The 23,171-nt window shown below is 51.5% G+C and overlaps 1 long non-coding RNA gene across 1 annotated transcript in view; it reads right to left on the bottom strand.

Moving 5' to 3' along the window:
• Nucleotides 1-3,778: 3,778 nt before the first annotated feature.
• The window catches only part of LOC112646776 (uncharacterized), a 63,849-nt gene continuing 44,456 nt past the window's right edge, over nucleotides 3,779-23,171 (bottom strand). Inside the window, exon 4 of the long non-coding RNA XR_004816015.2 lies at nucleotides 3,779-4,053. This is a non-coding gene — a long non-coding RNA (uncharacterized LOC112646776). The remainder of the gene's footprint in view (nucleotides 4,054-23,171) is intronic.

Below are 23,171 nucleotides of genomic sequence, written 5' to 3'. Positions count from 1 at the left end.
AAGTGATGACAAACCCATCCTTTTTACTGCCGAGTGGTATTCCGTTGTATGGATGTCCTACCGTTTGTCCATCTACTCGTCTGATGAAGGACATCTTGGTCGTTTCCAGTTTTTGGCAAATAAAGCTGCTCTAAACATTCACATAAATGATTTTGTGTAAACATGACTTTTCTGTTCACTATAGTGAGCGTATGTTTAACTTTATAAGAAACTGCCAAACTGCCTTAAAAGGTGACCCTACCATTTTTGCAGTGTCAGCAAGGAATGAGAATTCCTACCAGGTTTTTGGATTTTAGCCATTCTAACAGGCATGTAGTGACATCTCACTGTGTGTGTGTTTCAAAAGATTTTAACTATTTATTTATTTGAGAGAAAGAGAAAGAGAGACAGAGACACCGACAGAGATAGAGAAAGAGAGCAGGAGCAGGGAGGAGAGGGAGGAGCAGACTCCCCACTGAGCAGGGAGCCCGATGTGGGGTTTGATCCCAGGAACCTGGGATCATGACCTGAGCCGAAGGCAGATGCTTCACTGACTGAGCCACCCAGGGGCCCCTCACTGTGATTTTAATTTGCATCTCCCTAATGACAACAGATGTTGGATATTTTTTCATATATTCTTTGATGAAGTATCTGTTCAAATCTTTTGCTCATTTTTAATTGGTCTGTTTATTTTCTTATTGTTAAGTTCTTTATATATTCTGGATACAAGTCATTTTTATCAGCTATCTGATTTGGAAATATTTTTTCCATGTCTGTTGTTTGTATTTTCATCCTTTTTACAGTGTCATTAACAAAGTAAATGTTTTTAATTTTGATAAAGCACAATTTATTAATTTTGTTCTTTTTTTTAAAAAAGATTTTATTTAATAATATGAGAGAGAGAGAGTGCACGAGTGGAGGGGGCGCAGAGGGAGAGGGAGAAGCAGGCTCCCCACCAAGCAGGAAGCCTGACATAAGGCTCAATTTTAGGACCCTAAGATCATGACCTGAGCTGAAGACAGGCACTTAACCGATTAAGCCACCCAAGCACCCCTAATTTTGTTCTTTTATGGATTTTTTTGGTGCCATATCTAAACACATTGCCAAATGCAAAGCGATGTAGATTTTAATATTTTTTTCCCTAGAAACTTTATAGTTTTGCATCTTATGTTTAGGCTAATAATTCCTTTTTTATGTTAAAATGTGAATTTTAATTGTAAAAATTGTTTTCTGTAAATATAGCTATAGCAACTTCTCCACATACAACTTGGCTCAGATATAAAGATGATATGCGCAGATGTTATTGGTACCACAGAACAAAGTCAATTAAAGAAACACTCTCAGCTTCAGGATTACTCCAGCTTTCTTTAGGCCATTCAAATTTTCACCACTGAAAACAGAGAGGACGATATACCTATATGCACCGGTGTTTAGGGTAAAATTTATCAACTGTCCCACTAATTTCACATTATGGGGTAAAAGACTTGGAATAAAACCAGGTTCAGTGTCTCTTATCGCTGTAACTCTTCGAGTGGGTGTTAATGATACACTTTGAGTTATTTTTTGGGTAAAGGGTGAAGTATGTGTCAGTTCTTTATACATCTTGACCTTGTGTCCCATGACCTTGCTAAGCTCATTTATTTATTCTAGAACTCTGGGATTTCTCTAAATAGATAATCATGTCACCTGCAAATAAAGGACAATTTTACTTTTCCCCTTCTGATCTGCATGCACTTTATTTCTTTTTCTTAATTGATTGCCCTGGGGTGTAAACGGGGGCGTTGAGAGAGGACATCCTTGCCATGTTCTAGTGTTGAGGCTCTCACCAGTAGGGTTTTGAAGCGCCTTTGATTAGGATCAGGAAGTGTCCTTGTATTCCTGGTTTCCTGAGAGTTTCTTTCTGGTCATGAATGAATAATGCATTTTGTCAAATGCTTTTTCTGCATCTACTAAGATTATTATGATTTTTCTTGTTTAACCTATTAATGTGGTAAATCACATTTATTGCTTTTCAAACTCATTGATTTTTTGATGAATAAAAAATTGACACTTTAAAGGCTTCATGTGCCCATTATTACTAACGGCTTTTAGGCCTTTCTGGCTGAGTGACTTTGGATAAATTACTTAACCTCTCTGGGCCTCAGGCTGGCCTCTCCCTACTTTGGGAGGCTGGGCTGGATGGTTGACTTCGAATAGCCCCTGCTGTATTGGTGGTGGGGGTGATGCGAGAGCACACAAGAATAATGCTTTTCCATGGCTGTGCCTTCATGCTGACAGCTAACCCGAGACTTTGCACCTTGTTAGGTGTCTGCTGTTTTCCAGGCTCTAGGCAGGACTTGTGAGCATTTCCTAATTTAATTCTTAAACCAACATTATGAGATAGACGTGATGCTCTCCACTGGACAAATGGGGAACGTAGGACACAGAGAGGTTAAGTAGCTGATCACAGCCAAGTGTGCAGTGGGTGAGAGTGCCGCTTTGTAAAACAAGCTGCAGGAGTGAAGTAGGGCACAGACCCAGGCCACCCAGCACCGCGGCCACCTGAGCATCTGGAATGTGACTCCTCCTCCCTGAGATGTGCTGTCAGTGTAAAAATACAGTCTGGATTTTGAAGACTTGGTACCAAAAAAAATAAAAATAAAATAAAAAAGGAAAAAGTAAAATTTCTCATTGGTAATTTGTTAATATTGTGTTTCATGTTAGAACAATATTTCGTATACATTGGGTTAAATACAGTACAGGGTGGATGCCAATTCCACCTGTGTCTTTTCACTTTTTCTAATGTGACTAGTAGAGAATGTCAAGTTACATATGAGGCCCAGACTTTATTTCTGTCGTACAGCATGGCCCCAGACAGGGGTAGGGCACGCGGGCCGAACAGGGCCCAGCACCTGCTTCTGTTTTGTTTTGTTGGTAAAGTTTTATTGGTACACAGCCCATCCATTCATCGGCGTGTTGTCTACGGCTGTTTTCACGCTGCAGCAGCAGAGTTCAGGAGTACCGGCAGAGACTGTACCCAGTCTCGGTTCCCAGAGCATTAACCATCCTTGTAGACAGGTTATAGGTGGTGTTACATTTTCTTTCTTTCTTTCTTTCTTTCTTTCTTTCTTTCTTTCTTTCTTACTTTCTTTCTTTCTTTCTTTCTTTCTTTCTTTCTTCTTTCTTCTTTCTTTCTTCTTTCTTTCTTTCTTTCTTTCTTTCTTTCTTTCTTTCTTTCTTTCTTTCTTTCTTTCTTCTTTCTTTCTTTCTTTCTTTTCTTTTTTTTTAAATAGTCTTTTCTAAAGTTCCAGAAATAAAAACATCACTTTTGATGAGAAGTAGGAAAGACCATCCATGCTTTCTTATTGCAAAATAATAAATTATGAGATGGGGAACCAAAGGTGTGGTTGGGGCTGGCCCTGTAAATGAGTCATCTCTGTGGACTCCTGAGCTTGCTCTTCAGGAGGATCTGGGAGGACCCCAGGAAGCCTCTTGCATGGGCAGCAATCCAAACATGCTCTCCTTTTGGAGGGGCTGTTTATGTAGGGATGAGGAGGGGGTGCAGAGGCTAAGGAAGCCAGTCAGCCAAGGGCAGATCAGAAGAGGCTGGGCCGTGCAGCGTGGGGGGCTCGGGAAGCCAGGCCCATCTGGTTTGCGTTAGGTTTATAAGGTTGATAGCAAATAAGGGTATTAGAGCTAATTTACTTATTTAGAGAAAGACGACTCAATCCCAGAAACTGATTGGGATGGAGCAGTCCCCATCTCCCCCTCCCCAGCCCCCCACCCCCCCGCCGCCCCGCGCCTGCTGCGATGCCCCACAGGAGGAGGAGCCTGCCATGCCAAGGCCCTTATGCAAAGCTTGGTATCTTTTTAAAAGTAGCCCTGCAATCCTGTGTGGCCTTGGGGCTGGTCTGTAGAACTCACCAACCTGCTCCTCCTGCAGCCCCATCCCCAGGCCTGGACATGCTTCCCCGAGGAGGATCTTGGCCTCCTTGGATCTGGGGTAGCACAGTCTACGGGGCAAGAATGAAGAAGCACAGCAGCATCTTTCTGGGCCCAGAGCCACTCACCCAGTAACCTCAGCCATCTGGATCCCTGGGGTATGCAAAAAAAAAAAAAAAAAAAAAAATCACAAGAAGCCCAGCAACCCCACAGGCCATACATGGTGATTTCAGGTGTCAGCTTCCCACGGTGCTGCCCAAAGCCCCCACTCATTTCCCTCAGTCCAGGAGTGATGTCTGGGGGGCCTCCTGTGCAGGCGCCGTTCTTGGACCAGGGGCTCTGGCTCCTGGAGCTCTGACTCTACTCGGAGGCAGGGCTCCCTTTGGCCTGGTTTTCTAAGTACTCTGGCTTCAGAATCAAAGTCATCCCTCCCTCCCTCTCTCCCTCTTTTCCTTCCTCTTTCATCACATTTGTTATAACTAGGGTTTCGATATGGCTGGTTTATCCACCTTGTTCTTGGAGCACACACCATACTCTAGATTTTCAAGATTTTCAAGATTGCACTCCTCCTTCAGACTTGTTGGCTGTGACCATAGCAGATCCCCCCAAGATCCAGCAGATCCTATGAGATTCACATTAGGACTCCCAGGTCACTCATGAGAGAAATGGGTCATTCAATAAGTAATTAATAAATGCCAACCACCAAGCTCCATCTTTGGCACTGAAATTATAGCTATGAACAATTAAAACTAGGTTCTACCACGTCCCCCCAAATAAATAAATAGAGAGGAAAATGGACATTTCAAAGCACGAAGAGGTAATGGGAATAGAAATCTGACACTTTGGAAAAGGCCTCCAGCACTGGGTTCAGCTCTAGTGGCATGTTTGGATGCTTGAGGAGGTTTCAAGGAAATGTCCATACTGACCCCACCCCAAACCGACTAGGTCAAAATCTCAGGGCTGCAGGTAGAGGGGTCAGGTTGGATGCAGTTAATGTCGAGAACCTTTGGCGTCTTATCAACCTCAGTGACGAATTCTGGGTTTTTCTTGCTCTAATCTGGTCATTCTCAATGCAGGGTCCCAGAGCGGCAACATCTACATCTCCTGGGAAGTTGTGAGAAATGCAGGTTCTTAGTCCCCTCACCCCACTGTCCCCACCCCTCACCTGGGTCCTGCAGAATCAGGGACAGTGTACACATCAGTACACGAGCTTTCCAAGTGATTCCAAGGCAGCCTCCAGTCTGAGAACTCTGCCCTCATCCATGGACAGGTCCACTTGCTCTCAGCTCCAGGACTCCCGACCTCATCCCAGCTGAGCACAGACCCCTCAAGTCTGGGACCCTCCTCGAGGCTCCAGGTGGGGCAGCTAGCTCTCATCCCCTTTGCCAGCTCAGCCCACTGGGGTGGCATCCCAGGAGCAGCACGCAGGTTTCCCTGGGCTCAGTGGGAGGAGAGTGGTGATCAGCGAGCGATGTCTGGTGTGGACAGCCTTGGAGCGGCCCACTCGGCTTCTGTGATGTGCATTTACATAACACGTTTCCTTCCACATCAGGAGCCCTTATCACTGGGAAACTCTGATAATCTCAGTTGGGGCACCTCGTCTATTTCTGTCTCTTGGGCTGCTCCGGGGTTTGGCAGCTTCTTTAGAGTCCTGGCAAGTAAACCCCATGTGCATATCCATTTTAAGGTAACATGGACTGAAATTCCAAAAGACAGAGAGAAGGCCAACGTTTTAGAGTCCCCCACGAGGAACATCCCCTCCACCTCTTTCCCTGCCTCCTGCCAGCCTCCATGTCGGGTCATTTCTGCTTTTTTTTTTTTTTTAAGATTTTATTTATTTATTTATTTATTTGAGACACACACACACACAGACAGACAGAGAGAGAGAGAGAGAGAGAGAGAGAGAGAGAGAGAGAGAGGCAGAGACACTGGCAGAGGGAGAAGCAGGCTCCATGCAGGGAGCCCGACATGGGACTTGATCCTAGGTCTCCAGGATCAGGCCCTGGGCCCTGGGCACTAAACCACTGAGCCACTGGGGCTGCCCCATTTCTGTTTTTAATTCTTTCTCTCCTTTAAAATAAAATTTGTTTTTGGTCAGATTAGAAAAGGGATATGACTTCACGATAGAAAACTGGTAAAATGCTAAACAAAAGAGGCACAAAGAATGAAATTAAGATTGTCTGAAATCCCATCTCCCAGAAATAATTCCCTGTTAACACTGGTTTTATCCTTCCCTGTCGTGTTTCTCTCCTTGGTGCTGGGAGAGGATGCTGATCTGTGTGCAGTTTGTCACCTCATTTCATTCACTTAAATAAATACGATGAGAGGCTTGTGGCTTCACAGAGGAAAGGAAGGACCCCAGGGTCGCTGAGAAGCCTAGGGAGAGGACAGCTCAGTCATTGTGGGGGACGGGCCCCTGCTTCACACCCGAGCTCTGCACACCCTCCCGGCATCGGCCCACTAAGCCCCCCCAGGGGCACCGGGCAGCACCTTTGCTACCGCCTTCCACCTTATATGGACGAGACAATGTAGCTGAAGAGTGGGAGAGTGTCTGCTCAGAGCCACGCAGCTACCTGAAGCGGCGTCTCCACATCTGCCTGGGAGAGGGGAAGATGGAGCCATAGAACCGTCTCGGGGGACGTGATGTCAGGACTCCAATCTGTGCCTGGTGTTCTTCTGGGGTTGACCTTATGTGTGGTTCTTTGAGTCCACCCATATCATGGTAGCCAAGATTCTTTCAGTTTTCAGTGGCAGAGACTCACTTCACATTTAAGTAATAAAAACACGAGACTTTGTGACTCATAATACAAGTTCCCCCAACCCAGGAGTTCAGGCACAGCTGGATCCAGGCACTTGGATAATGTGGCAGTCTGTCCTTTGCCCTTCCCTTGGTTCTGCTTTGCTCTAGGTTGGTTTCATTTTCTCCATGTACCAGCCTCTGGCAACTCTGGACTTACATGTACCAGTGTGGTCATGTTAAGGTGAAGAACATGGTTTGTTTTCCACTTTTCCAGCAACACCCTAGGGGTGACTCTTATAGGCCTGGTCATATGACATCTCTGAACCAATCACTGTGACTTGGGTTGTCTGGGCCCGGCTCCTGTGTTCACTCCTGAAATTGGGGGTTGTGTCAACCACACTTGAATCTCGTGGAGTGAGAGGAGATAAGGGACAGATCCCCAGAGGAAATCAAGAGGCTAATTCCTAAAGCAGGAGTAATGGGGGTTTAATGGTCAAAGACAGGCTATCCGGTACAGTACAGTGCCAGAAATGCCACCATTCGGTACATTTCCTTCACGATCTTCTGAAGACCAGGGTCTGTTTCCCATGTCTTAACCTTCTGCTACTCTGATGGGGGATCATCATTAGTATGTAACAGGATTGGGGGGTCAGGACTTGCAGGACATGAGGTCCTGGAGCAGGGGAAAAGTTAGCTAGGAGGGAGAGAGAATTCTGGAGCTCAGGAAGCCTGAGTGGGAGGCTCTGGCATTCAGAGGATAGCGTGAGAACCCCTGGTGTGGGTGCTGGAAGTTTCCAAACAGAGAGAGAGGTTTATGGACAAGCTGCATGATTTCACAATTTTGCTCCTGGGTCAGCCCTGTCACGGCAGGACTTGTGAGCACATTCTCAGCCACTCCAGGCCGAGCTCTGGCTTCCATGTGCAATGACAGCTCATTCCAGGTGGAGCCAATTCCACGACCAACAGATGTGTCTCTGTTTATACTCCTTGGCTCACACCACTAATCCTCCTAGGTTCAACTTTCATGTTGGTCTCCTCCTATAGGCCGGAATTTCCAAGAACATGAGGAGCATGTGTGGTTTGTTCATTATCGTATCTCCAGGGCCTGGCACACAGCTGGTGCTCAATGAGTGCTTAGATAGATGATAGATGGATGGTTGAGTAGATGCTTGATTGAATGGCTCAGTAGACAGGTGGATGGATGGATGGATGGATGGATGGATGGATGGCTATGTGAATGGATGGTTGGGTGGATGGATCAGTGTGTGTGTGTGTGTGTGTGTGTGTGTAGATGGGTAGATAGCTGGTTGGGTGGTAGGTAGCTGTGTGGAAGGGTGGTTAAGTGGGTTTCTGGGTGGGTAGATGGTTGGATGGGTGGGTAGCTGGTTGGATGTATGAATGGAGGGATGGATGGGTGGATGGGTGTGTAGGTGGGTAGGTGGGTGGATGGGTGGGTAGGTGGGTAGGTGGGTGGATGGGTGGATGGATGAATGGATGGGTAACTGGGTGGATGTATGGTTGGGATGGTGGGTGGATGGTGGGTAGCTATGTGGATGGATGGTTGAGTGGGTATCTAGGTGGCTTGCTGGCTGGCTGGGTTGCTGGGTGAGTGGGTGGATGGCTGGATGGGTAGGTGGCTGGATGGCTGGGTAGGTGGGTGGATGGATGGGTTGGTGGGTGAGTGGGTGGGTAGCTGTGTGGATGGATGGTTGGGTAGGTGGGTGGATGGATGGGTTGGTGGGTGAGTGGGTGGGTAGCTGTGTGGATGGATGGTTGGGTAGGTGGGTGGATGGATGGGTTGGTGGGTGAGTGGGTGGGTAGCTGTGTGGATGGATGGTTGGGTAGGTGGGTGGATGGTTGGATGGATGGATGGCTGAAAGGATGGTTGAGTGGACAGATGGCTGGATGGAAGGCTAACTGGGGCAGAATCATGTGATTGTTAAAACAGGGTCCTTGAAGCCAGGCTGCCAGATTTAAATTCCATCTGTATCATTTGCTGTTCAGCTGACCTCAAGTAAAATTTTAGTCTTGTTGGGACTCCATTTTCTGATCATTAAAATGTGGATGCCGCCAGTACTGTCCTCAAAGGCTGTTGTGGAGATCGCCTGAGACGCCGCACGCAAGCCCCGCGCACAGCCCCTGACACACGTGTATGCTCACTGACTGTGGCCTCCCCTGTCCTTTCTCAGTTATTTTTCAGCAAATACTCATTGACCACCAAATGCCATAGAGCGAGGCGCTTTCGGGATGCCGGGGACACAGCCGGGGATAGAATGTGTTCCTGACCACCAAGAGCTAATATTTTTATGGAATGGATTTTCCCCACTTACTTGATAAGCACTTATTATAATTTACATGCAATTTTTTTATTCCTTTTTTTTTCAAGGGCTTCACCCCCTCCGCCGCCCCTCCCCCGGCCTGTAGAGTCCAGGAGGCAAGCGCCTTAACTGTTTTGTCCACAGCTGGATATCAAAGAGAGAGTAAATGATTATTCTCCTTCCAGTTGCTCAGGCCAAAAGCCCTGGGGTCGGCCGTGTACCTCCACCCCTGCACATGGTACATTCAGTCCCGGCGCAGATCCTGCTGGCGCTGGACCCAGCCCCACCGGCCACCTCCCCGTCACCTCGTGCGCTCAAAGCCCCCTCCGTCCGCGGCCCAGTACCCGCTAGCTTCTCCCTGCTGCTGCCTCTCCTCTGGCGCGCCAGGCTCGCATCTGCTTCAGGATTGCGCACATTCTGTTCCCTCTGGAATGTTCTCCCCAGGTCTCTGCGAGCTCCTCCCTCCTCTCCTTCCAGGTTTACTCAGTAAGGACCCCTTGTCAGTGAGGGCTTCCCTGGCCTCCCGAGCTCAGAGCTTACCACCTCCCTCTCCTGACCTCCTGTCCCCCCCACTCTGATGGCTTTCCCTCCTGGCGCTTTGCTATGGACCGCGTGGGATATTTCCTTGACCGTTTCCCTGACGAGAAGGGAAGTTCGGCCTGGAAGATGCCTTGTGTTCACGGTTGCATCCCCGGTGCCCTCGTGCAGCGCTGCCGAGAAGTAAACGCTCGGTGAATATTTGACGCATTATCACCACTCCCACTACTGTTGTTTTTAGTACTTTGAGCAATCTTTTCCTCTCTGGGGATGTGCTAACCGGGGCGCTTGTCCCCACCCTGTGTCTCGTGTACCTGCATAGTAATCTCCCGTAGAAATGACTTCTTTAGCGCTTTTGTTTCCAATTGGTAAATGGGGAGGGGGTTGGCGGAAGCCCCTCTGAGGTCTTACCCGACTCAAACGCGCTAAGGCTGTGTTGTAGGTTCAAAGGTGGCCCCCAAAAGATATGACACATCCTAATCCCTGGAAAGTGTGGCTGTGACTTTATTTGAGGAAGGGGTGGCTACTACCTTGTAGGCAAAAATATGCAATTAAAGAGATGCCTGGGGTGGGACGCCTGGGTGGCTCAGTGGTTGAGCCTCTGCTTTCGGCTCAGGTGGTGATCCTGCAGTCCCGGGATCGAGTCCCACATCGGGCTCGCCTGTGGGAGCCTGCTTCTTCCTCTGCCTGTGTGTGTGTCTCTGCCTTTCTCTGTGTCTCTCACGAATAAATAAAATCTTCTAAAAAATATGCGATGAATTTAAGGGTCTTGAGAGGAGGAGCTGGTCTTGGGTTACCCAGGTGGGCCTTAAATCTGCTGACAGATGTCCTTGCAGAGCAACACAGAGGGAAGGATGGAGCAAAGAGGGGAGTGGGATGAGGGGAGCTGGGTCTTTGCCAGGGGACGCCTGTTTGCTGACCTCTCTCCTGTGCTCATGGCCTCATCTTCTTGGGATGTGAGCCCCTTTCTCCCTTCTGGGATGAGGGGTATCCTTGACTGGCTCCTGACTGTTTCCCTCTGCAGGGGCCCCGAGCAGCCACCGTGAACTTGTCATCTTGAAATCTCTCTGGCTACATAAAGTAAAGCCACAGGAAGCAAGAGAAAGGCAGAGAAGCATATGACCGGACCACAGGCAAGGGGACCACCACACACACCTCCATGGCTCTCCCCGGGGTCTCTCCAGAAGGACCCCTGCCCTCCTCTCTCAGCAGGGCAACTGGCCACCATTCCATCCTGACCTGTGCCCAGAAGCTGTGTTTGGTGAAGAGGGACTGAGCCTCACACTCATTTCTAGTCCAGAGAAAACCCAGGGAGAGTCCACTGTCCATACATGGCTTGGAGCTGGCTCTTAAACCTGTGACGCTGACCAGGTGTCAGTGCTATATGACTGGCCCATGTGGGGCAGGTCCCCCCTGTCCTTGGCCCAACCATCTCCGGCCAAGGGGAGCTGTCACAAGAGACATGGTGACTCCTGCTAGAAGCACTGGCGAGATGGAGCAAGATGGAGCCAGGAAGTCCTTTGTCCTGTGAAGGGGAGATGGGCAGGCACAGTGAGGTGATCCCCGTGTATCCCGGATCTTCTGCTCATCACCACGGATCCCAGTTTTGATTTCAGACCCATCTAACTGGTCCCATGAATTTTTCTTCAGTCCAGGTAAGACATGTTTTAGGCCACCTGTGACTCTGAATTTCTGCCTGAAGGGCAGGACGTATCCCATAGCTGAAAGCTGGCTGTCTCTACAAAGAGGTCAGGGATGAGGTGAGCAGTCATGGGACCTGCAAGGCCTGCTGTCCGGGGGATGACACAGGACCCAGGATTAAAGGTCAGGAGGACCTTGGGGAAGAACGGCAGTCCGAAGCCAGGGGGCTTGGGGGCACCAGTGTGTGTGTCTCGGAGGTGCCCTTGGCCAGCACTGGAGACTCGGTGGGCACAGCTGGCTCAAGGCACGGGTGTGGGCCAGCTGGCGGCAAGCCCCCGCCCTACATCATTTCACAGCTGCCCGGGAGGTGTACAGGCTCTGGGATGCCACCAGCTCTGGTGACTTTGAGGGGCTTTACTTCTAGGAGACTTTAAATAGCATCTCTTTCCAGGAGGATGCTGAGCAACCTGCAGTACGTGGGGTGCGGCACTGGCAGGGGGCAGAGAAGGTTCACTGGGGAGCTTCCCATGGGGTGGGGCGGAAAACACGGACACAGTTACCCATGGGGCAGGGTAGCTCATGCAGAGCTCCCCAGATTTTTCTTGGTCAATCAACCTCACTGGGCAGTATTTGCCTACGGTACCATCCATCTCGAGCGTGCCGCTTGGTGACTTTGGACAAATGCATCCACGCATGGCCCCCTGTTGGCTCCCCGAGAAGACGTGACACATCTCCAGCCTCCTGGAGGGCCCCTCCCGCCCTCTGCAGCCCTGCCCCACCTTGGCCGCAGACAGCTGCAATCTGCTTTCCCTCACTTAGAAGTGGTTTCTCCTGTCCTAGATTTCCGTATGATGGCATCATTCGAACGTCCTCGTTCGCTTCTGGTTTCTTTCACTCTGTGTGACGTCTCTGAGGTTGGCCCGTGCTTCCGGGGGCCTCAGCCCTTCCTGCCTGTTGAGCGCTGAGTAGTATTCCACGGTGCGAGAAAGCCTGCTCGATCCTTCCTCCTCCTGCAGATGGACGTCGGGCGGGCTCCGGTGCGGGGATCTCACGTATGAGGCCGTTGTAAACGTTTTGTGGCAAGTCTTCTGTGCAAATGTTTTAACTGCTTTTGGATAAATATTCCTAGGTGTGGAATCTCCCTGCTGCTGGCTGAAGCTTCCCTGGGGTGGAGATCCTCTAGTTGTTCACATCTGATTTCCAGCCTAACCATGTTTCCCAGCAGCCCTTGCAGGAGGGCCATGGGCCAGACTGTGTCAGTGGAACATGAGCAGAAATGAGGGATGCCACATCCAGGCCAAACCTCCCCACCATGCCCTGTGCCCTTTGCCCTCCTGCCAGCCTACCTCAGATGCACCTGTTGACCACCAGAGCCAGCAATGGGAAAGGCAGAGCCACAAGACAGGAGGGATGTGGGTGTCTGACCGCAGTTTGGATGAGGGCCACTGGGCCAGTCAGGGTCATGCATCTCAGACCAACTGAGAACAAGAAGTGGCCATCTCTAGTGCTGGGCTGGGGTATGTGCTGGCCTTTCTGACTACAGCCTCAGCATTACTTTGCCTCTGGGGATGCTCACTCCTGGAAGACAACCCCCCCCCGCCCGGACCAAGGGAGGGTGGGGACAGAGGACTAAGGAGGCCACAGGATTTAGTGGGAACAGCAGCCATTGAATCCAGGTGGTGCCTGACTCGGAGTGACACCAAGTGTGTCCTTGAGCTTTCTGAGCCTCAGTGCACTCATCTGCAGCATGAGAGGCCACCCCAAAGTCCATCCTTCCCTAATTTCTGGGAAGGAGGGTGGGAAGTGGGAGAATGCAAAAGCCTTCTTTGTTGATTTGTGTGTGGCTCAGGTGGGGAGCCAGGTGCAGAGGCTCTCAGAGCGGGGTCCCCAGACTGGCATCATCATCATCATCTGGGAATTTTGCTAGAAATGCAGATTCTGAATCAGAAACCCTGGGAGTGGGGCCCAGACATCTGCACATTAACAAGCCCTCTGGGTGAGTCTGATGGAACCACAGTTGGAGAACTGCTGGTCTAGAAGGTTCTCAGGAGCAGGGAAAAAACACACCTTGTTCATCCCTGAGCAAACCCCGGAGGAGGGACAGGTCCTGCTGAGACCCAACAGGCCATACAGTCTGGTGGTTCTCAGGGAAGCAGCTGGGTCTGGGAGCCAGTGGGGCAGGCCCCTCTGGGAGGGCTCACAGGCAAGCGGAGTTGGTGGGCTCCGAGAAGCACTGATGGGAGAAGTGTCTCCCAGTGGACCCAAGGGCGGCCCCCACAGGCCCTCCTGCGCCCCTGCTATGGCTCTAGCACACACGGTTGTCTTAAGCTGTGTCCCGTCTCACTCAGCAGGTGCTCCTGCCCCTTCCCTGTGGTGGCCCTCCGCACACGACAGTCACCATCTGCGCCTGTGGACAAGGAGGCCTGGGGCGCCCGTGCCCTCCTCCCCATGCAGATGCAGCCCTCCTGGGCAGTGGTGGGCTCAAGGGTCCGCCAGGCCCAGGCCAGGCGGCTGTGGGCTCATTAGGCTGCATCTGGATCTAATTAGCCGTGGAGGCTCCGAGAGCCGAGGTCTGCCTTTATCATCCCCAGGGCAGAGCCCAGACGGGAGAGAAATGGCTGGGATATGCTCTGCTTCCTGCGGGGCGAGGAGGTGCGTCTGTGTGTCAGTGGTGGAATTAGCGATAGTGGAGGGTGGGAGGGAGAACCAGCCCGGCATCCCACGGCCAGCTGGCCTCAGGCTCCTCCCGGGCCCCACGGGGTGGGAGCGATGATGGGGTTCTCCTTGACACCTTGCCATGCTTCAAAACACATGCTTGTGAAAATGGTTTTTAGCTGAACGTGGAATGAAAAAGGCTGTGTTTTCTTCTTCTACTCAGAACCTTCTAGATCAGCAGTTCTCAAACTCCAGTGCTATTCGAATCACAGAGGCAGGGAAGGGGGACTGTTAGTGTGCAGATGGCTGGGCCCCACTCCCAGAATATCTGATTCAGAATCTGCATTTCTAGCAAGCTCTCAGGTGATGCTGATCCTGCTGGTTCAGGGACCCTGCTCTGAGAGCCTCTGTGCTAGATTTACTTGGGGTCCCCAGCTGGACCATACACAGGGATCACCTGGAGCTTTACCATCTACCGCTGTCTGGATTCAGCACCCCAGCACCCAGGTGGTGATTGATAAGCATTGGCTGGGGCAGTGGGGATGTTAAAGTTCACGGGGTGATTCTAACACATGACGGAGTGAGAGTGGAGCATTCAGTCCTCGTAGGTGTGTCTTGAGGAGCAGGCGCTGTGCCGGGTCCTCCCACACTGGATGTGAGTGATAGTGAAGAGCCAACAGTCGCTGCCCACTTATGCCCTTGTACTTCTTTGCCTCTGACATGGATAGTGCATTCACCTGTCTCCACTCTCCCACAAAGCAGAGGCTATAGTTATTCTCGATTTAGAGGTGGGGATGCTCCAGTGGAAAGAGGGGCCAAGTAGCTTGCCTAGGTCACGCAGTGACAGTGACCCGGAACCCAAGTTAGCCCCCTGCATGGACTGTCCTGCTCCAGGCATGGGGTCAGGGGCTCCCCTGCAAGCTGTCATCAGGCAGCCTGCCCCGAGACCCAGTGCACAGTGCGGCCTCAGGACCTGCTGCCAGTGCTGCTCTGTCCCCCTGGGGCTGGGGCTGGGCAGCCAGTGGTTCAAGGAGGGGCAGGACAGATTTGCAGAGCTGTGCTAATTTCACCAAGAAAGCACTCCTCAGTCACTGCCGTCCACTTAGTTTTGAGGTTCCTGGTTAATCCCGCAGACCCTGTTGAAGCCCGAATCCAGCAGACCCAATCAAAGCCAGAACCTGCAGACCCTGTTGAAGCGAGAATCCCACAAACTCTGTCAAAGCCAAAATCCAGCAGATCCCACCAGAGCCAGAATCCCATAGACCCCATTGAAGCCAGAATCCAGCAGACCTGATAGAAGCCAAAATCCCAAAGACCCCGATCAAAGCCAGAATCCTAAAGACCCCACCAAAGCCAGAATCCTGTAAGACCTCATTGAAGTCAGAATCCTGAGGAAATAGAGCCATTCCCCAAAAGGCAGGAACTTCTCTTCCAGAATCTAGCCAATTATTAAAAGGAAATTTAGGGACGCCCGGGTGGCTCAGTGATTGAGCATCTGCCTTTGGCCCAGGGTGTGATCCTGGGGTCCTGGGATCGAGTCCCACACCGGGCTCCCTGCATGGAGCCTGCTTCTCCCTCTGCCTGTGTCTCTGCCTCTCTCTGTGTGTCTCTCATGAATAAATAAATAAAATCTTTAAAAAATCAAAGTAAATTTAGATACTTAGAAAAAGCTTTGGAGCTGTCACGATGGGTTAAAGACTCAATTTGTGCCGCTTAATGCTGGCTGTAACCCCCGCTCCGCAGCCCTGTGCTTCCAGCTTCTGGGGGGCGCTGACGTGGACTGGCAACCCGAGAGGCAACCGCGTTCGCCTGGGCGCAGAGGCCAGCCTGCGGTGAGGGCCTGGGGGTGAGCTAGCTGTCCGCACTCGCTGCCCTCCCTTTGGTTTGCTCAGAAATTCCTATTCAAGGATGACCACGGGGGAAGGAAACATATTACCCACACGAATCATATGATCCTCAAGGGCATAGCAGGCTGGATGGTTTTGTAGGGAGGCAAATATCCCGAAACTCGGAGGAACGGGGCCGACCTCGCCGTGGTCCCGCGCCCCCTCCCCGTCTTGGCTCTGGGCACCTCGCTCCTCCTAACACCAGCACCACGGGGTGTTTTTCTTCCCCTGCTGGCTTCCTTTCCCAGAGTGTCTGTGCCCTGAGGGCAGGGATCTTGTCTGTTGTGCTCCTGGCAGGATGAGTGAAGAGCGGCCGTGCAAGCCAGCGCGCTGACCCACACTCACAGCCGTGGCATCTGGAGAAATTCAAAATATGTTCCGAACCCTCTGAGAAATGTGCAAGTCATTTTGGAAAAAAAAAAAATTTCCATAAAAATGGTTGCAACAAAAAAAAAGTTTTGTTGATTAAAGCAGCACAAATAACGTGGGGACCTGATTAAGTGGCTCGCTGAGCTGCGCTGTGGTCACGGACGGTTTTGTTGCCCGGGAAACCGACCACCAGGCTCGGTGGCCCAGGTTACACCCTGTTCGTAAGTCAGACGCTGAACCTGGCATCTGGTTTTTGATAGAAAACAACGCGCAGCATCCTCCTTTTGTGTGTTGGAAACTGCTGATGCGCTTCGCTCTCGTCTCCGCTCCTGCCACCGCCTCCCAAGGTGGCGCTGAGGTTCTGAGCAGGAGGTGCTGCTGGTGCCACCGCGTCCACCCCGGCAGGGTCTCACCGCCGCAGCCAACGCCGGCCGGGCCCCTTCTCTCCTGTGAAAAGCAGAGTGTCAAGGTAGCGTTGATTTTGGCTGAAGATCACGCTCCAGATTTTAGCAAGGGGAAAAGAACGGGAACGCTACCCATCCAGCAGCATCAAATTGGGAATTTCCTCTGTGTATTTAAAAACATATTCTGAGGTCACGATCCTCTTGCGGGTTCATATTTTTCTTTGCCGGCCCCGTATGTGTAATTAAAGTCCACATTTGAAATGAGGACTGGAGACCCTAGGGCCACTTTCTCACACACTCGAACCAGCTTCTTCCTCCCCCTCTCCTCTGCATCCTCCTCCTCCACTTAAGATTTGCATCGCTGGGGCCAGGCTCAGGCTCAGGGTTTCTTTTGGTGGCTAAACAGCAACGACAAAAGCTGGCGCAAGTCGAGCACCCGATGCTGGGCAGGCCTGGTGCGTGGAAGGCTGGCCGCTCCTGTAGGGGCTGGATGCATTTATTATCTGCATTTCGCAAATAAGAAAAAGGAGACTCATCAGGTCAGGAAGTCATGCAGCTTGGTGTGACCTTGGACCCCAGAACTGGTGCTCGTAGGGTATCGGGGGAGGCGAGGTGAGCACGTTCCCACGAAGTGTCCTTCAGGGCTGGTGTTGTCCTTACACGGCCTCCGGTCTCACCACCTCCTGTGACACATGACAGGGCTGGGGTCTGCGAGGCCTGTGAGGTCTGCTTGGGATCAACAGGCAGCAGAGTGGGGGCCATGCCAGGTTCCTTGACCCTGTCTGAATCTTTGTTCCACAGTCATGCCTCCTTGGCCACCTTCCCTGGCCCCTTGTCCCTCACTGGGTTCTCCCAGGCCCAGCCACAGGCTTTCTCCTCCTCTCTTGTCCTCAGAGTGACTTCAGAGCTCCCAGAGTGGACAGGCTTGAGCCGAGACACTGGTGGAGGCCTCTTACCATCGTTGTCTGAGCATAGCCCACTGTGCGTTCCGTCTCTGACTCCTCCACTATAAGATGGCTGGATGGGACAGGCTGGGGGCAATTCCCAGGGCCCAACAGGGATAACAAAAGCAGGAGTTTCCTGTCTACAATGGCAGATACCCCCAAGCTTGGAGCCCAGAACCACCACCTGGTGATGTCTGTGGACGCACGGGAGCCCTGTGGGTCCTTGGTCTTCTGTGCCTTGCACATCCGCATGTGTTCCCTTTTCCTCTTTTCTATTCCTCAGACCATCTGAGGTTTCAGGCCCTGTCCAAACTGACTCAGCCCGATGCCATGTTTCCAGAAGATTCTCCAACCTACCATGCTGTTCATCTGTCTGCCTCCACATCTTCCTTATCTGGCGTAGACCCACCAAAGCTGATCTCTTCCTTTTGCATCAATAGGCAACCTACCTCTGTGGATGGAGGCCCGGCAAGAAACCAGAGTGAGGACAGAGGGGAAGTGCAGAGTCTCTGCAGGGGCTCCCCTAGGCTGCCTGTGGCCCTCCCTGCCTTGCCCTCCATTAGCTCTGTCACTGAGGGCAAGCTGGAAGCACTCTTATGCCCTGCTTTCTAGGGCTGCTGGAACAAGAAAAGGTCTAGAAACCCCATACACAGTCCCTCCTGAAAAACAAACAGCCCCAAGTACTGCTGTTTAAAGAATGTGAGTTTAGTCTCTGCTAGGAATGGGATTCTGGGTCATAGGGTTCTTCATCATACCTGCCCAAGAGGTATGACAATCCATGTCCACACAGACACTTGAATACAAACATTCACAGCATTACTCACAACAGCCTGAAGGTGTAAACAACCCACATGTCCATAAACCAATGATTGGATAAATAATGTGTGGTCTGTACACACAGGGGAATACTACGTAGCTATGAAGAGGAACAAAACTCTGACACCTGCTAGATGTGGGCAAACCTGGGAAACATCATGCCGAGCGGCATAAGGCAGTCGTAGATGACCACGTATGGTGTGACCCATCCACAGGACAGTCCAGAACCGGTACATGCATAGACATAGAAAGGAGGTTAGTGGTTGCCAGGGGCCGGGAGGGCACCAATGGGGATTGGTTTCTTTTTGTGGTGATGGCAAAGTTCTGGAATCAGATGCAGGTGACAGGTACACAACAATGAGAACACATTAAATGCTCCTGAATAGTTCACTTTAAAATGGTTAGTTTTTGGTTATGTGCATTTTGCCTCAATGACACAATATGTCTCCCAGTCACCTCTCCGGCTCATGCCATCTTCACTGCCCCATCTGGGCCCCCAGAGTCCCCACTGCTGCCCACGATGCCAGCCCTCCACCTCCTTCACAGTCAAAGTCATCTCCCCAACAAACCATCCACATCTCCAAGGCTGGAGCCCTTTGGTCTTCCCGCCACACAGAGTCCTCACTCAGCACCTACACAGAGGGGACCCACTGTGTGTGGGTCACCTGGGACCCGACACCCTCCTGACCTGTGCTGCACCCCCAGGGATTCTGCTTCAAGGGGCCTGAGGTGGGGCCCAGGCCCTGAGTGTCCTAAAAGCTCCCCCAGCGGTTCTCAAGCACACACAGGATGGAGAACCACACTCTGGAATCAGTGAGCGTCGATGAAGACATTGGGTAAATTGGGCCACTATTTCTACATCTACAAAATGCTATTCCCATTTTTCTTTAAATAAAAATACTTTAAATAGCAACATTTAAGTTTAAATACTATTATCTTTCTTGGAGTAGAACCTCTTTGCACATCTTAACTGAGAACACCGCGTGCTTCCTGTGCCGGGCACTGTTCTCAACATCAGCATTGAGGCTTGGCAGCAGCCAGCTGAGATAAGTCCCATCACAGAGCTGTGGGGGCAGGTGAGGCAGGTGGCTCGAGGCCACTGGGCCCATCAGGGCAGGGCTGGGGTGCAACCCAGGTGGGCGGCTAGAGAAGCAGGCCTGTGACCCAGCACGTCCAGCCCTGCTGGCCTCACCTAAGCAGTGTGAGAAGCTCATGTGAGGCTTGCAACTCCTCACCCCACCTGACAAGGAACCTGCCACTGTGGACACAAATAGGTGTTCTCTACACACCGCCTAAAATCCCCTCATGCTGCCAGAAGCAGACACGGCCACATTCTGGGACTGAGAGAGAGAGCACTCATTTTGGCACCCAGTTTATGTTTAAATTCCAGGTGTGGGACATCAACAAAGACTTGTCGCCCCCTTGAGCCCCAGGGGTTCAGCATCTGTAAGTGGGGATAGTGCCCAGTGCAGAGACAGGTGGAGACAGAGGAGGGGGGGAGTGGTGAATGGAAGAGAGGCAGCAGCGCTCAGCACAGTGGTTGAGCCGGGTCCCAGCAGAGTCCTAGTCTCAGCCGTTGGCCTGGACCCAAGAATGGTGGGAGCTGGCCATCTGAGGGACACTCCCTGCCACTGAGTGGCTGGTAGGGCAGATGGGGATGGGGCTAAAGGAGACCTAACAGGATCTTGTGGGACTGTCACCTTCTCTCCTTCAGATAATCTCCAAGGCCATACACTCGGGCTATAGGTCAAGGGTTCTCGGGGTTGTCTTACGAGCAGACACCCTCCCAGGAGGGTTTGGGCAGGTCCCACACAGCCCCCCAGGTCCCGGCTGGACTCTGTGTCTGTCACATAAATGCACTGGCCACGCCGGCAGCCATCAGGACCCCCCAGAGAAAGGGTCGGCGTTTACCCGACAGGTAGTACAATAAAGTCAAGTGTCTGCAGAAAGGAAGTAGATGTGCATCCAGACGTGGAACTCGGAGGGAACTTGCCCAGCGCATCCTCCCGAGCTTGCAGTCCGGGCAGCTCCCACACTGACACCACGCGTGTGAAAGGGCTTTGGTGCATTACAATTAAAACGGAAAATAATTCTCTTCTCCCTGACAAATGTGCCATTGAGAAGATGGGGGTGGGGGAGGGAAGCCCATGGAGCCACTAGCTCGAAGGAGCTGTTTGCATCCTCCCTAAGGGCTCCTGGGCTCCCGTCCCAGGGCCACCGACAGTGGCCGTCCTGCCCGCAAGTGTTCCCCTTGCCAGCGTCCCCACCTTCTCGTCTGGGAGCAGGTGCCATCCGCAGTGCGCTCACAGCAGCCCCTGAAGCATCGTGGGCACTGGCGTTGTCAGTATTGTAATCACACAAGGTTGCAAAAGACTTTAAATGAATCAATCAACAGTAGAAGGACCTAACAGAAAAGTAGGCAAAGGTACGCACAGGTGGTTCGCTGAAGATGAAGCCGGACATTAATATACCGCTGAAAAGGTGCGCGTTCTCACCAGTGGGTAGGAAAGCGGTGATGTAAGCCCTGAGTTACCTCTCGGGCTCGTCGTATGGACCAGACTCCACAGTGTGACAACACCGTGGCGAGACTGTCCCTCAGAGCACGCCCGTGACATGCAATTTGGCAAGAGCTAGTAAAATTGAAGAGAAGTAGCCCCACGACACACTTTACATTCCTGGAGAAATTCTTTCAAATGCACCTTTCCCGTCCCGTGTGTGACTGTGAGAGAACGTTCACGGTGACGGTCTGTCTACCTGTCAGAACTGCCAGCCGCCTGCGCCCCCCGAGAGCCGGTGGGTGCACCTGCTTACCCCTCCTCCGGGAGCTCAAAACCCTTCACGCGCATGAATGCTTCGTATCCCTATGCACAAAACCCCCCAACACAGACTTTGGAGTAACATTTGAAAGTTTCAAAAGGAAATGTCAGTCTGATGCTTCTTAAAAATACAAAAGAAAAAAAATACAAAAGAAAGCTCTAAGTTGTTCTTGGATGCGCGTGAAAGTAACAGTGAGGCACAAACACTAGAAAAAACAAAAGAGCTTCTGCGAACGACCGTGGGACTCCGTGGGGAACTGAATGTGAAGCTACCGTGGGCAGGTTCTAGGATTTACGCGTCTGCGTCTTGTGCTGGTGGGTGCTTGGCACTCAGGCCCACGAAGCGGGTGCTCCCCCACCTTCCCCTCCATGGGTGATGCTGCAGTGGGAGCCCACCGGGCGGACGGAGGCCTCTCCACGGCACCAGCCAGGCTTTTGTGCCCAAACCAGTGGCGGGGCGGCCCCTCCCGGCTCAGGCCTCGCCAAGCCCTGGCGGTCAAGGTGGGTGCGGGTGGCCGGGCAGGCGGCCACCAACCTGGAAGGGGCCTGTGTTCTCCCAGAAATGGTCTCCAATGGAGCGTAAATAGCCAAATATTAGCCTGCCACATAACAGGGGATGACAAAATGTCGGTCTGTTTCTTGTATTTGATGCAGAAAAACTATTTAAATCTATGAAACTTAAAAAAAAAAAAAAAAGCCCCGTGTGTGTGTGTGTGTGTGTGTGTGTGTGTGTTAACTGGGTGGGGGGGGCCGAGTTCTGCAGAGGGCGTATGTGTCTGATGGCCAGACTTCTGTGCGTTGCCTTATTGTGGCTGCTTGAATTCTTTCCAAATGGGCCTTTCTTTCCTTTTTTCTCCCATTCCCCCCCACCCCCCCACACGGAGAAGGGCCCCCTTTCACATTTTACATGTTGTGATTTCACTGAGCCCTTCCAATTGGTCGTCAACAGTTCATTTGTGCCAGGACCTTCTGTAAACTCTGCACGCGGGTCTCCCGGCCTGACCACCCACCGAAACAGGCTGTCTAAACAGCGTGTGTCTGGGCCTCAGACACAGCAAGTGAGTTAAAGATGGATCCTGTCCAAGGGTTTTTTTTTCCTCTCCAAGCAGAGGTGGGGGTTGGGTGGGAGACCCTGGTAGCACCAGGCCCTACTCAGAGGCGGCCTTTTGAAGTTAGAGCCGAAATGGCCCCTGTCTTTTGTCATTTTTCTCTGTGGTAGTCCTTGAGCTCAGAAGGATCTTTCTCACCCTTTCCAATTTGGGGAGTGGGGTCCATCTCTGTGTCAGGAAAAAACATAGGGACTGGGGCTTCTTTCCACATCATCCCAAATACTGCAGGACCAGGGTATCCCCTTCACCCCAGTTACTAATTTTCCAGGTTATATCCGTCAGGATACACTTCTCTCTGGGTCCTGAGTGGTCCTTGGCCGGTGGCTGGCAGGATCAGAAGTAACCTGGTGACATGAGGCTGCCCCAGCATGTGTCAAGGCCCTGTGGCTGGTGGCCACATATAACCATGTTTGACCCTCACAGGCGCCGTAGGGGCTAGGCACTGTTAGCCTAGGCACTGTTAGCGCCTATTTTACAAAGGAGGAAAAGGGAAGAGCAGAAAAGCAAAGGTGCTCACGTAGGCTGATGTGACTCACACACGGTGGAGGGATTAGGGTCCAGGTGTGTCTGAGTCAGGGATTGTGTTCTACCCTTGTCGCTAAGTTCTCCTCACCACTCCTGTTCCCCAGTCTGCTGGAAGAACAGGGAAAATGTTCCAGAACATTCCGATGTGATTGTTGTGTGTGTGTGTCTGTGTGAACATCTTTATTAAGGTATAATTCACATACTGTACGATTTGTTCATTTAAAGCGTACAATTCAGTGTTTTTATGCAAAGTCTCAGAATTCTGCAGTCATCACCACTAGTTTTAGAATATTTCCGTCACCTCAAAAAGAAGCCCTGTCACCCTCCCTTCTTCCCCTTCCTCCCTCCCCTGCGTCACCACGAATTTGCTTTCCCTCCCTACAGGTTTGACTGTTCGGAGCGTTCCCTCTACGTGGAACCCTACGGCATGTGACCTTGGTAACTGGCTGCTTCGACTCAACATCTCAAAGTTCATCTCTATGTAGCAAGCATCAGTACTTCTTTCCTTCCG

Source organism: Canis lupus, chromosome 5 (genome assembly GCF_003254725.2).
Source record: "Canis lupus dingo isolate Sandy chromosome 5, ASM325472v2, whole genome shotgun sequence".
NCBI lineage: Eukaryota > Metazoa > Chordata > Mammalia > Carnivora > Canidae > Canis > Canis lupus.
This window is presented reverse-complemented; position numbering and strand designations above follow the sequence as displayed.